The following is an 11,124-nucleotide window of genomic DNA, read 5'->3' on the forward strand; positions in this document are numbered from 1 at the left end:
TAGAGACTTTTGAATAGAACGGAGCAAATTTGTCAACTGTATAACTATAACCAGTCAAATATTTGCTTTGCTTCTATGTCTGTCCTTTAAAAGTTTCCTCCTTGCAGAGTAACGAAAGCACTTATTGTGTGGAGTTGTCTAATTCATGAATTATTGTTTGTTCAAATAAATTCTTTTAAATTGTATTGTGTCTCTGTTTACCTTTTTAACACTTCCAAAAACATATGACCCACAATGTTTCTCTGAATAGATTCTTCTCTACCCCAGAAGAATTCTGGTTCCACCTTTTAGGAAAATAAGATTTTTACCACCATCACCTTTCCCCTATCAATACCCCCTTTCTCAGGCAAGCATAACATTAAGCATAGACTTTAGCACCATGAGTGTTGCGATATTAAGGAGACCACTAGGAGGTTTGGGGAGTGTATACGGGGCCTGCTAAAATAATGGTGGAGGTAGTTGATAAAGACCTCTTAGAAGAAGTAACATTGTTGGAGCTGACATTGAAAAGTGAGTAGAAGTTAGGGAAAGACACTAGAAGTGTTTCCAGGAAAAAGAAACAGCATATTCAAACGCACTGATACCATGGAGCTCTTAGGCGACCAAAGGAGGCTTAGCCTATGGCTAGATCCTAGAGGTGGGGGGTCAGGTTACATAGAAAGGCTGGATATTCAGGTGGATGATTTGTCCAGGGACTCATCATTAAGTTTGGATCCTGAATGTTTTATTACAGAAAATGGAAAATTACTGCAGGCTGGAATCCAGGTTAGTCATGGTCAGATGTGTGTAATCACAGGCTGTGTAAATCATGGGTTCAAAAGCCCTCTCCCTCAGAGGACTGAATTTTGGTAGCTTTACTGGGGGTCCTCCTCTACTTCCTTTGCTTCCCCATCCCTCATCCCTGCCCCCTTACTGCATGGAAGCAGAGCAATTGCTGTCAACATGAGCTGGAGAGGAGCCCCGGTTGTGACCTTTGGGGAGAATCTGCTGGCTCCTCACCCCAGTCTGTTTCCTCTGCTCATAGCACCATTTCCTCTACCACCACTCCCTGTGCAAGATCTTTTCTTTTTCACTTCCTGTCTTTCCTGAGTTTTATCTCTCTGGGTCTTAAAGGAAATTAGTTTCTGGTGTTTTTGCGAAGTGAGAAAAATAGTTGCTCCTGGTTCAGTACGTGAAAGGAGGCTATGAGACCAGGGGCTGCTGCAGGGGCAAGTTCTACCCTCAGTGAGGGCAGAGAATTGATGCAAAGGGACAGACTCCTTCTCTGCCAAAACATTCACCTGCAGCTTACTCTTCTCTTTTTGTTTTTTGTTTTGTTTTTTGTTTGTTTTTGAGACAGAGTCGCAAGCTGTTGCCCTCAGTAGAGTGCTATAGCGTCACAGCTCACAGCAACCTCAAACTCTTGGGCTCAAGTGATTCTCTCGCCTCAGCCTCCCAAGTAGCTGGGCTACAGGTGCTGGCCACAATGCCCGGCTATTTTGTTGTTGTTGTTGTTTTCATTGTTGTTAAACTGGCCCAGGCCAGTTTCATACCCGCTAGCCTCACTGTATGTGTCCGGCACCCCACCCACTGAGCTGCGGGCACTGCCGTACTCTTCTCTTATGAGTAAAGGTTTTCTACCAAGACAGTGGTTAGACCAGGAGAAAATAACACAGGGGAAGACTAAGGACGTCAAAGGAGCTCAAGCAAAGAGTTAAAGATTCCAGGCCTTAAATGTGTGTGTCCACTGGGAGGTTCATGGCCCATTACTTTTGGGTAGACCACATCTTGTAAAAGTGATGGCCTCTTTGTCTAACTGGCTGAGATTGTGGGCACAAGTATCATCCATTAAAACTGCAGAGGTTGCTCTATTTGCCTAATTCTAACTTTCCCCCTTCCTTCTTCCCTGAAGTTCTCCCACAAACATTTCTACCCACTCAGTCCATTAGTGACCACGTATGGCCAGAATACATCCTCTATATTCTCAGTGGACGTTTGGAACCAGACAGAACTGAGTTCCAGTTCTTCAAGGGCCACAGACCAGCTAAGTGACCTTATGCCTATGTAAGCAGGACTTATCACAGCTGAAAATGGGAAGAAACTACTCAGTAGATTTGTCAAAATTGAATGGAAAAAGAGTAAAACTGAAAAGGCATTAATTCCCCTGGCAAAGCACAGGGGTTTTCAAGTCTTAGCTTGATCAGAATCACCTTGAGATCTGGTTAAAAGATAAGCGGCTGGACAATGTCACTGAAGCTACAGAACCGGTAGGGTCTAGATAGAGCCTGAAAACTGCATTTCTAACAATTCCCATTATGCTGTTGGTCCAGAGACCCCACTTTGAGAATTACTGTCCCCAGGCACTGTCATCTCCTACATTACTGAAGTTGGGTCACTTCTATGACTAGTGGAATTAGGCTTCTGCCCAGCTACAATTGGAAGTTGGGAGTTTATTTCTGAGGCACACCTCAGGTGCACCTCAGCTTCATTGAGGCTCAAGATATTTCAGAGGAGTTTGACCAATGGGTGGGAGGATGCTAGGAGGAAATGGCGAAAATGCCCCCAAATTCATTTTCCTCTTTCCCTTTTTTCAAGTTGTGCACCAGAGGGTCTCTATCTATATACCTCCTCCTGGGAGATAATGGGAAGGGGAGGTGGTGGTGACCATGCTGGGGGATGACCCAAATCAGTGGGACGCAGCCTCAGGTCTGCTATCCTGACATCCTGCAGCCCACCCCCTACTCTGAAGCCATCACCCATCTTTCCCAGAAACAGCAGACTGAGCATTTGTTTTTGCTAAACGACTCATGAAAGTGTCTCCAAGAAGGACAGATTTATTTTGGTGTATGCTATGATGACCTTTGTGTCATAACCATTTATTAAGTTAGTGGTCAATCCTCACTGAACTGAAAATATAACATTTACTGTATATTCAATTCTCATACTCTCTAAGATTTATGTCAGAATTCTCATTTCTACTCATGTCTTCTACTTTCCTACTCCCATGTGAATAAAATATTAATTTGATTACAGTGGCTTTGATTTTAATGTGGTGAGCCCATTTTCTCCTCAGTGTAAATTTTTTATTTTCTTTGTTATTCTCAGGCATTTATTTTCCCTGTAAAAGTTAAAATTGCTTGCCTAATTTCCCCAAACGAATTCAGTTGGTATTCTAGCTGGACTTGCTTTACACTTATATACATAGTATTAAGTTTGAGGGAATTGGTAAATACTTTAAGTATAAGTCAGTTGAGGCTGTTTTGTTTCTACATGAACAGACTCAAAACCCCAGAGCTATTGAGGCAGAAGCTAAAAATGATTTGCATTTCTCTTCGGACAGGCGATAAATTTTTAACTTGTAGCTGTTATTATTTTAACTCTCATGGCTTAATTAAGTTCATAATAGAAAATGCAACCTTTGAACCAAATGAGACCAATCTAGTAGCTAAATGGCAAGTCACTCAAAACATGTCATTTTCATACTCCTTAAATGTCATTTGTTACAAATAATTTTGGTTTTTTTTTATTACAGGTTAATGGGAGGGTACAAAAGACCAAGTCACAATAGTTGAATTTGTTAGGTAGAGTCCCTCTTTTAGTTGTGTCCTCCACCCAAAAGGTGTGCCATACACACCTACATTGTGCCCATTCGGTGGGAGCCCCTGAACCCTCAAACTCTCTCCTTCATTGCCCCTCCCCCAACTTAAGTTGAAATGAATGTTTCTTGGCTCAGCACCTGTAGCTCAGCAGCTAGGGTGCCAGCCACATACACTGGAGCTGGCAGGTTTGAATCCAGACTGAGCCTGCCAAACAACAATGACTACTATCACCAAAAAATAGCCGGCCATTGTGGCGGACACCTGTAGTCCCAGTTACTTAGAAGGCTAAGGCAAGAGAATCACTTAACCCCAAGAGTTTGAGGTTTCTGTGAGTCATGACACCACTGGCACTGTACCAAGGGTGACGTTTTTTCCTACATGAGCATGAATTAGATTGTCCACTGGCTTCATATTAGTATTGGAAACAACCTAAATGCTCATCAACTCAGGAATGATTAACAAATTGTGGTGTATGTATACAATGGAATACTATTTAGCCATAAAAAGATGGTGACATCACATCTTTTGTATTAACCTGGCTGGAGTTGAAAAATAGTTTTTAATTACCTCAGATATGGTATATTCTCTCTTTATTACTAAAGAGCAGGGAAGATGCCTCTCAGCATTTCCAGAAGAAGGATAGGTGTAGCTGCATAGCTACCACACCTTCAGCCTCAGAGAAGAATGTGACTTTCAGGAATGTTCTTGAAAGTCTGTAGTCTGTGCACCAGTAAGAAAGAAGTGGTGGGGTGCGGGTAGCCACTGAGGGCTGTCTTGGCTAAGGCTGTGATAATAGCAAACTTTAGAATTTGTTATTTTCTAAAAATGTCTCTACCCTAAAGTAAAGGATGAAAAACAGAGAATCCTTTAAATCAGTACAGGGATTTTTCCTCTTTGATGGGTCAAATCAGGTATGAAGGGTCACAGGAATGTGTCCAGTGATAACATTTATAAACTATACAGAAAATGAAAAATCATTAAAATTAAAAAATAACTTGAGTACAGTGGCTCATGCCTATAATACCAGCATTTGGGGAGGCTAAGGCTGGAGGATTGCTTAAGGCCAGGAGTTCAAGACCTCCTGCGCAACATAGTCAGACCCCAGCTCTAAAAATATAACAGCAACAATAATAACAATATGTAACTTTGAAGACACTAGGAATTGACCAAATACAGGTAGATACTCTTAAAGAACTCAACCTCTAAGATAAGGAGACCACACTGGTAGCAACCTGATTCAGTATTTCCCCTAACATGGTACTCAGTCACGCTGATGCAAGGATGGACTTCCCAAGTGGTCTGGAGAGTGGGGATGGAGTTCAGGCCAACCAGAGCAAGTAGGGATTGATGAGGGACTCCTCCAAGAAAAGAGCCACAGAGTGGGCTTGGGATGCACTAAAAACTCTGCATTTTAACTTGCTTTAAATGCTTTGAAGACTCTGAACTCCATAAGCACAGGGAAATCTCCAGAGGGCCCAGGGAGGATTTATCTGGAAGCCAAAAGGGTTGATAAGCTACATCAGCAGCTGCCTACGGCAAAAAAGAGAATGTCACATTCTAGAGCACCAAGTTAGAGGGCTTTAGTAAACTTGGAAATTTCAACTGAATGCCAAGAGGGCTATCCTCTAGCAGTGAGAACTGCATCTCAGAACTAAGAGATTTGCCCTAGAAGAGAGAGCAAAATTAAAGCAGACCCTTGCTAATGATGTCTAAAAACAAGCCTTTCCAAGGCAAAAGCCATCCACCAATAATTTAAATGCCTACTATAACAAACTCAGTATTCTGCAGAAGATAATACTATGCAGAGCCTCTGTGACATATTATCTACAGTATCTTGTGTACTATTTAAAATGTTTTCTTTTACAACATATATAAAGCCATAAAATTTCCTGCTATGCCTGTTTATCCACATCTCACAAATTCTCGTAGACATTATTTTCACTTTAATTCAGATTGAAATAATTTCTGTATCTTTGCCATGGCTCTTTACGCTCATGGATTTTTTCAAAGTATATATTTAAAGTTCACATGTTTAAGTATTTTCTGGAAACTATAGTATATAACAAGACAGTCCTTGCCCACACATGGCTATTGAGAACTTGCTATACAAGTGTGCACCTGAGAAACAGAATTTTTAATTTTACTTAGTTATAATTCATTTTAATTTAAATGTAAAAACTGAAATAGTGTAAAATATTTTACCATGAAACACAAGTTTACTATTTTGGTGAAAACACATATTACTCCAGCTGTCACATCACTAAGATATTACAGATGGCCCTTGCTTTCTGATGGTGCAACTTAGGGTTTTTGATTTTACGACGGTGTAAGAGTGCTGCGTTCAGTAGAAAGCATAATGACACTCAAAGCAGAATGACACTCTCTCATGAGTTGTAGCTCCCATCCATGTGATCATGAAAACAAACAGATGCTGTTCTACGGTGTCCTGTGCTACTAAGCTGAGATGTTCAGTAGGATAGGTGCACTCAATGCACTTTTTACTTACAATATTTCAACTTATGTTGGGTTTATCAGAATGCAACCCATTATAAGTTGAGTAGTTTCTCTATTACTGCATTGCAGTGTGACTATATTGCCATATAAATTGTTCCTAGAATTACATAGAAATACATCACTGATCTAATCAATGTCAATGGTTTGATTCAGTTTGAATAATCCTTTTTACCTTAGTGATATAATGTTTTTATTTGAATATTTTATGTACATGGCATGAGTTACAATTATATCTAAATAGCAATTGAATTTATACTTAAGTAGTGATTATTTTATTTATGAGACAATTAAATTCATTTTTAATATAAAGGTAAGTATGAAAAAATTTGAATTTTAAAGGGGCATAATAGTCATGCAGAATTGAATGGAGATAATTAAGCTAGTACTACAACTGCAACAGGAAAGAGAAATATAGACTGGCAGAAGAAAACATTGCAAATTTCATGATTAGCATGATAGCAATTGCAATATGTAGCAAGGCAGCAAAACCATAAAGAAAGGTGTTTATTATGTAAGGAAACAGAAAGATAATGAAGTGTACTATATCAGGAGACATCTTCAGCAAATACATAGGGAGCTTGATACCTAAAGAAAGGTATTTATTATATAAGGAAACAGAAAGATAATGAAGTGTACTATATTAAGAGACATCTTCAGCAAATATATAGGGAGCTTGATACAAAGCTTTCTTTGAACAACCAAAAACAGAATTGACAAAATTAGTTACTTAGAGACAGAATTAAATCAATGTCTGACAAAAAAAGGTCTGGGATGGTGGACTGCAGCCAGCTTTTTACAGAAGCTTCCGTCCAGAAGGAGGCTAAAAGGACAGAAGTTTAGCAAGGGAGCTGATGGTTTGGAGCTGAGCCAAGAGAGAAGTTTGAAGAGTGCACTTCAACCTTCCTGAGGCGAGCTGCAAAAATACAACCAAAAGGTACAAAATCCACCACCAAGCGGACGGGAGTCCCCTCCCCCACAACAAGGGCTTGCAGTTTACTCCATGTAAACAAGCGAGCAGAGTTCAAACTTCCTCCCACTCTATCCCACGGGAGAGACCCCCTAAAAACTGGACTTCCTACCCCTGCTGGCATGCCACAGCACCCTCCTGCCAGGCATAAAACTGTAAAACTGTATAAAACTGTATATAGTCCCTACTTGCAACATTGAACTCTGAAGAGTCCCCACCCACCCACTCTGAGGTCTGGAGGTTTGTTACCTATGGAGTCCAGATTCTTGGGCATCTCTTTGAGAGAAGTGGAGGGGGAAAGGGCTGGTGCTGCTCTGTGTTGACTGTGGCACAGGTGTGAGGAGAAGAGAGTTGGCTTGGAGGAAGCCAATACAGCAACAGTGGCATCCTGAGCTGCGAACTGACGCCATTCCAGCCCCGTCTCTCTGGGCAACCAGAGGTTCCAGACAGCAGCCACAGGCTGAATGCTGATAACTTTCATAAGTAAAGAGACCATTAGCACTAGCCCTCAGGGTGAAATAGCTGAGACAAAGGCAGCGGGCAGGCAGAGGCTGGAATTGACACCTGAGTGTAAACTGATATGTGTCTGCTGCCCAGAGCTGAATGCAGCTTCTGACTTACAGAAGAATCTAGCCAGACAGAAGCCTAATTGAAACACGCAAGGCCCCCCTACTGAACTCAGATTTCTGGCTGATTTTGCCAGTCGTAAACCATAGGGTCACAGACCTAGGGGATTACGAGTGACTGGGTGAAAGGTGGGGAAGGAGGTATTAACTTTCCCAGACTAACCCATCCGCTGGGTGGGTCCCTTTGTCTTCACAGAGCACTGGAGCAAGTTACATCCGAGCTATGAGCAGACCCCTATTATCTAGCTGCCAGAAACCTTTGAACTTTTCCAACTGAAATGAGTACTGACTGGGACAACTGATTTAGACCCCTTAAACCAGGCAGACCACCCAGGGACTATTCAAAGGGGCACCCTGGGTGTATGGTTGAAGGAAAGTTTGATTTTCCTTGCCCAATTGTTTATAGGAGGCTGGGTGATTTAATTGCTGGTATTTCTCCACAGCTGAGACTTCAACCAAGAGAAACTGAATCACTAGGGTAGGACAGAGACCAGCTGAAAATAAGACAGAGCCATTTAGCCCCATCACACCAAGTAGGTCCCCAGTCTCTCAGGCCATAATACCATACAAGTCCTTGACAAACCTCAAGGGGAAAAGCCAAATGGGGTAAAACAATCATGGGGCAGAATCAGTGAAAAAGCTCCAGTAATATGAATAACCAGAGTAGATCAACCCCCCCAAGAAAGGATGTGGCTGGTAATATGAATAACCAGAGTAGGTCAACCCCCCCAAGAAAAGATGTGGCAGACTAAACTGAAGATCCCCTATATAAACAGATACCTGAGATGTCAGAAATTGAATTCAGAATTTGGATTGCAAATAAGATTAATAGAATAGAGGCAAAGATAAAACTAGAAATTCAAGGAGCATTCCAAAAGTTCACTTAAGAATTCAACGAATTCAAAGACAAAACCACAAAAGATTTTGAAACATTAAGGCAAGAGATTGCAGCCCTCAAAGATCTGAAAAATATGGTAGAATCTCTTGGTAACAGAGTGCAAGAGGCAGAAGAAAGGATCTCAGACATAGAAGACAAAGCTTCTGAATATGTCCAAACATCCAACTAGAATCAGAAATGGAAAGCAAAAATGTAGAATCAGAAATGGAAAGCAAAAATGGATCATTCTCTCAGAGAGCTCTGGAATAATTCGAAGAAAACTAATATTCACCACATAGGAATCTCTGAAGGCAATGAAGTTGCCTCACAAAACACAGAGGTTCTTCCTTATGAAATTATGAAAGAGAACTTTTCAGATATGTCAAAAGATCCTGAAATTCAGATTGCAGACAGATTCAGAACCCCAGCACGACTCAATCCGAATAAGACATCCCCCAGACACATCATAATTAACTTCACTAAAGTTAATATGAAAGAGAAAATCCTGAAAGAAGCGAGACGTATGAAAACCATAACCTACAAGGGGAAGAATGTTAGAATAACTGCAGATCTCTGCTGAAACCTTTCAGGCAAGAAGAGGGTTGTCATCGACATTTAATCTTTTAAAACAAAATAACTTTCAGCCCAGGATCCTGTATCCAGATAAACTGAGTTTCATTTATGATGAAGAAATTAAATACTTTAATAACATCCATGCGTTGAAGAAATTTGCCATAACCAAACCAGCTCTCCAGGATATTCTCAGACCTCTTCTCCATAATGACCAGTGCAATCCTCCACCACAAAAGTAAACTAACTCAGAAACTTTTTATCAAATTCCAACTTCTACAGTGGCAAAAGGATTAAAAACATCCACTGGACTTTTGAACAACTCGATACCTAAAATTTTACCAGGCTTATCAATAATTTCAATCAATGTGAATGGCTTCAATTTTGCTCTAAAGAGCCACAGATTGGCTGATTGGATACAGAAACTCAGACCAGACATCTGTTATATACAAGAATCCTATCTTACCTTAAAAGACAAATACAGACTCAAGGGATGGTAATCCATATTCCAGGCTAATGGAAAGCAGAAAAAAGCTGGTGTTGCAATTTTATTCACAGATACAATAGGTTTTAAACCAACAAAAGTAAGCAAAGATAAAGATGGCCACTTTATATTTGTTAAGGGCAATATTCAGTATGATGAGATCTCAATTATCAATATCTTTGCACCAAACCAGAATGCACATCAATTTATAAAAGAGACTCTAACTGGCACAAGGAACTTCATCTCCCCCAGCTCCATCATAGTTGGAGATTTTAACACTCCTTTGGCAGTGTTGGATAGATCCTCCAATAAGAAGCTTAGCAAAGAAATCTTAGATTTAAATTTAACTGTTCAACTTCTGGACTTATCAGACATTTATAGAACATTTCATCCTAAAAAAACTGAATACACATTTTTTTCATCATTACATCGAACATACTCCAAAATCAATCACATCTCAGGCCACAAATCTAACCTCAGAAAATTTAAAGGAATAGAAATTATTCCATGCATCTTCTCGGACCATCATGGAATAAAAGTTGAACTCAGCAACAACAGGAATCTGCAGACTCATACAAAAACATGGAAGTTAAATAACCTTATGCTGAATGATAGATGGATCAGAGACGAGATCAAGAAGGAAATTACCAAATTTTTAGAAAAAACAATAATAAAGACACGAGTTATCAGAACCTCTGGGATATTGCAAAGGCAGTCCTAAGAGGGAAAGTTAATAGCTTTGCAAGCCTTCCTCAAGAGAACAGAAAGAAAAGAAGTTAACAACTTAATGGAACATCTCAAGCAGCTGGAAAAGGAAGAACATTCCAACCCCAAATCCAGTAGAAGAAAAGAAATAACCAAAATTAGAGCAGAATTAAATGAAATGGAAAATAAAAGAATTATAGAACAGATCAATAAATCAAAAAGTTCGTTCTTTGAAAAGTTCAGTAAAATACACAAACTTTTGACCAACCTAAAAAAGATAAAAAGAGTAGAATCTCTAATCTCATCAATCAGAAATGGTAAAGATGAAATAACAACAGATCCCTTAGAAATTCAAAAAAATCCTTAATGAATATTACAAGAAAATTTATTCCCAGAAATACGACAATCTGAAGGAAATTGACCAATACTTGAAAGCACATCATCTCCCAAGACTTAGCCAGAATGCAGTGGAAATGTTGAACAGACCTATATCAAGGTCTGAAATAGCATCAAATATACAAAATCTCCCTAAAAAGAAAAGCCCAGGACCAGACGGCTTCACGACAGAATCCTACCAAACCTTTAAAGAGGAACTAGTACCTATACTACTCAACCTTTTCCAAAACATAGAAAAAGACAGAATACTACCCAACACATTCTTTGAAGCTAACATCACCCTGATCCCCAAACCAGTAAAAGACCCAACAAGAAAAGAAGATTATAGACCAATATCACTAATGAATATTGATGCAAAAATATTCAACAAGATCCTAACCAACAGAATCCAGCAACATATCAAACAA

This window comes from Otolemur garnettii, unplaced genomic scaffold, assembly GCF_000181295.1.
Source record: "Otolemur garnettii isolate 467f Iridium unplaced genomic scaffold, OtoGar3 scaffold00053, whole genome shotgun sequence".
NCBI lineage: Eukaryota > Metazoa > Chordata > Mammalia > Primates > Galagidae > Otolemur > Otolemur garnettii.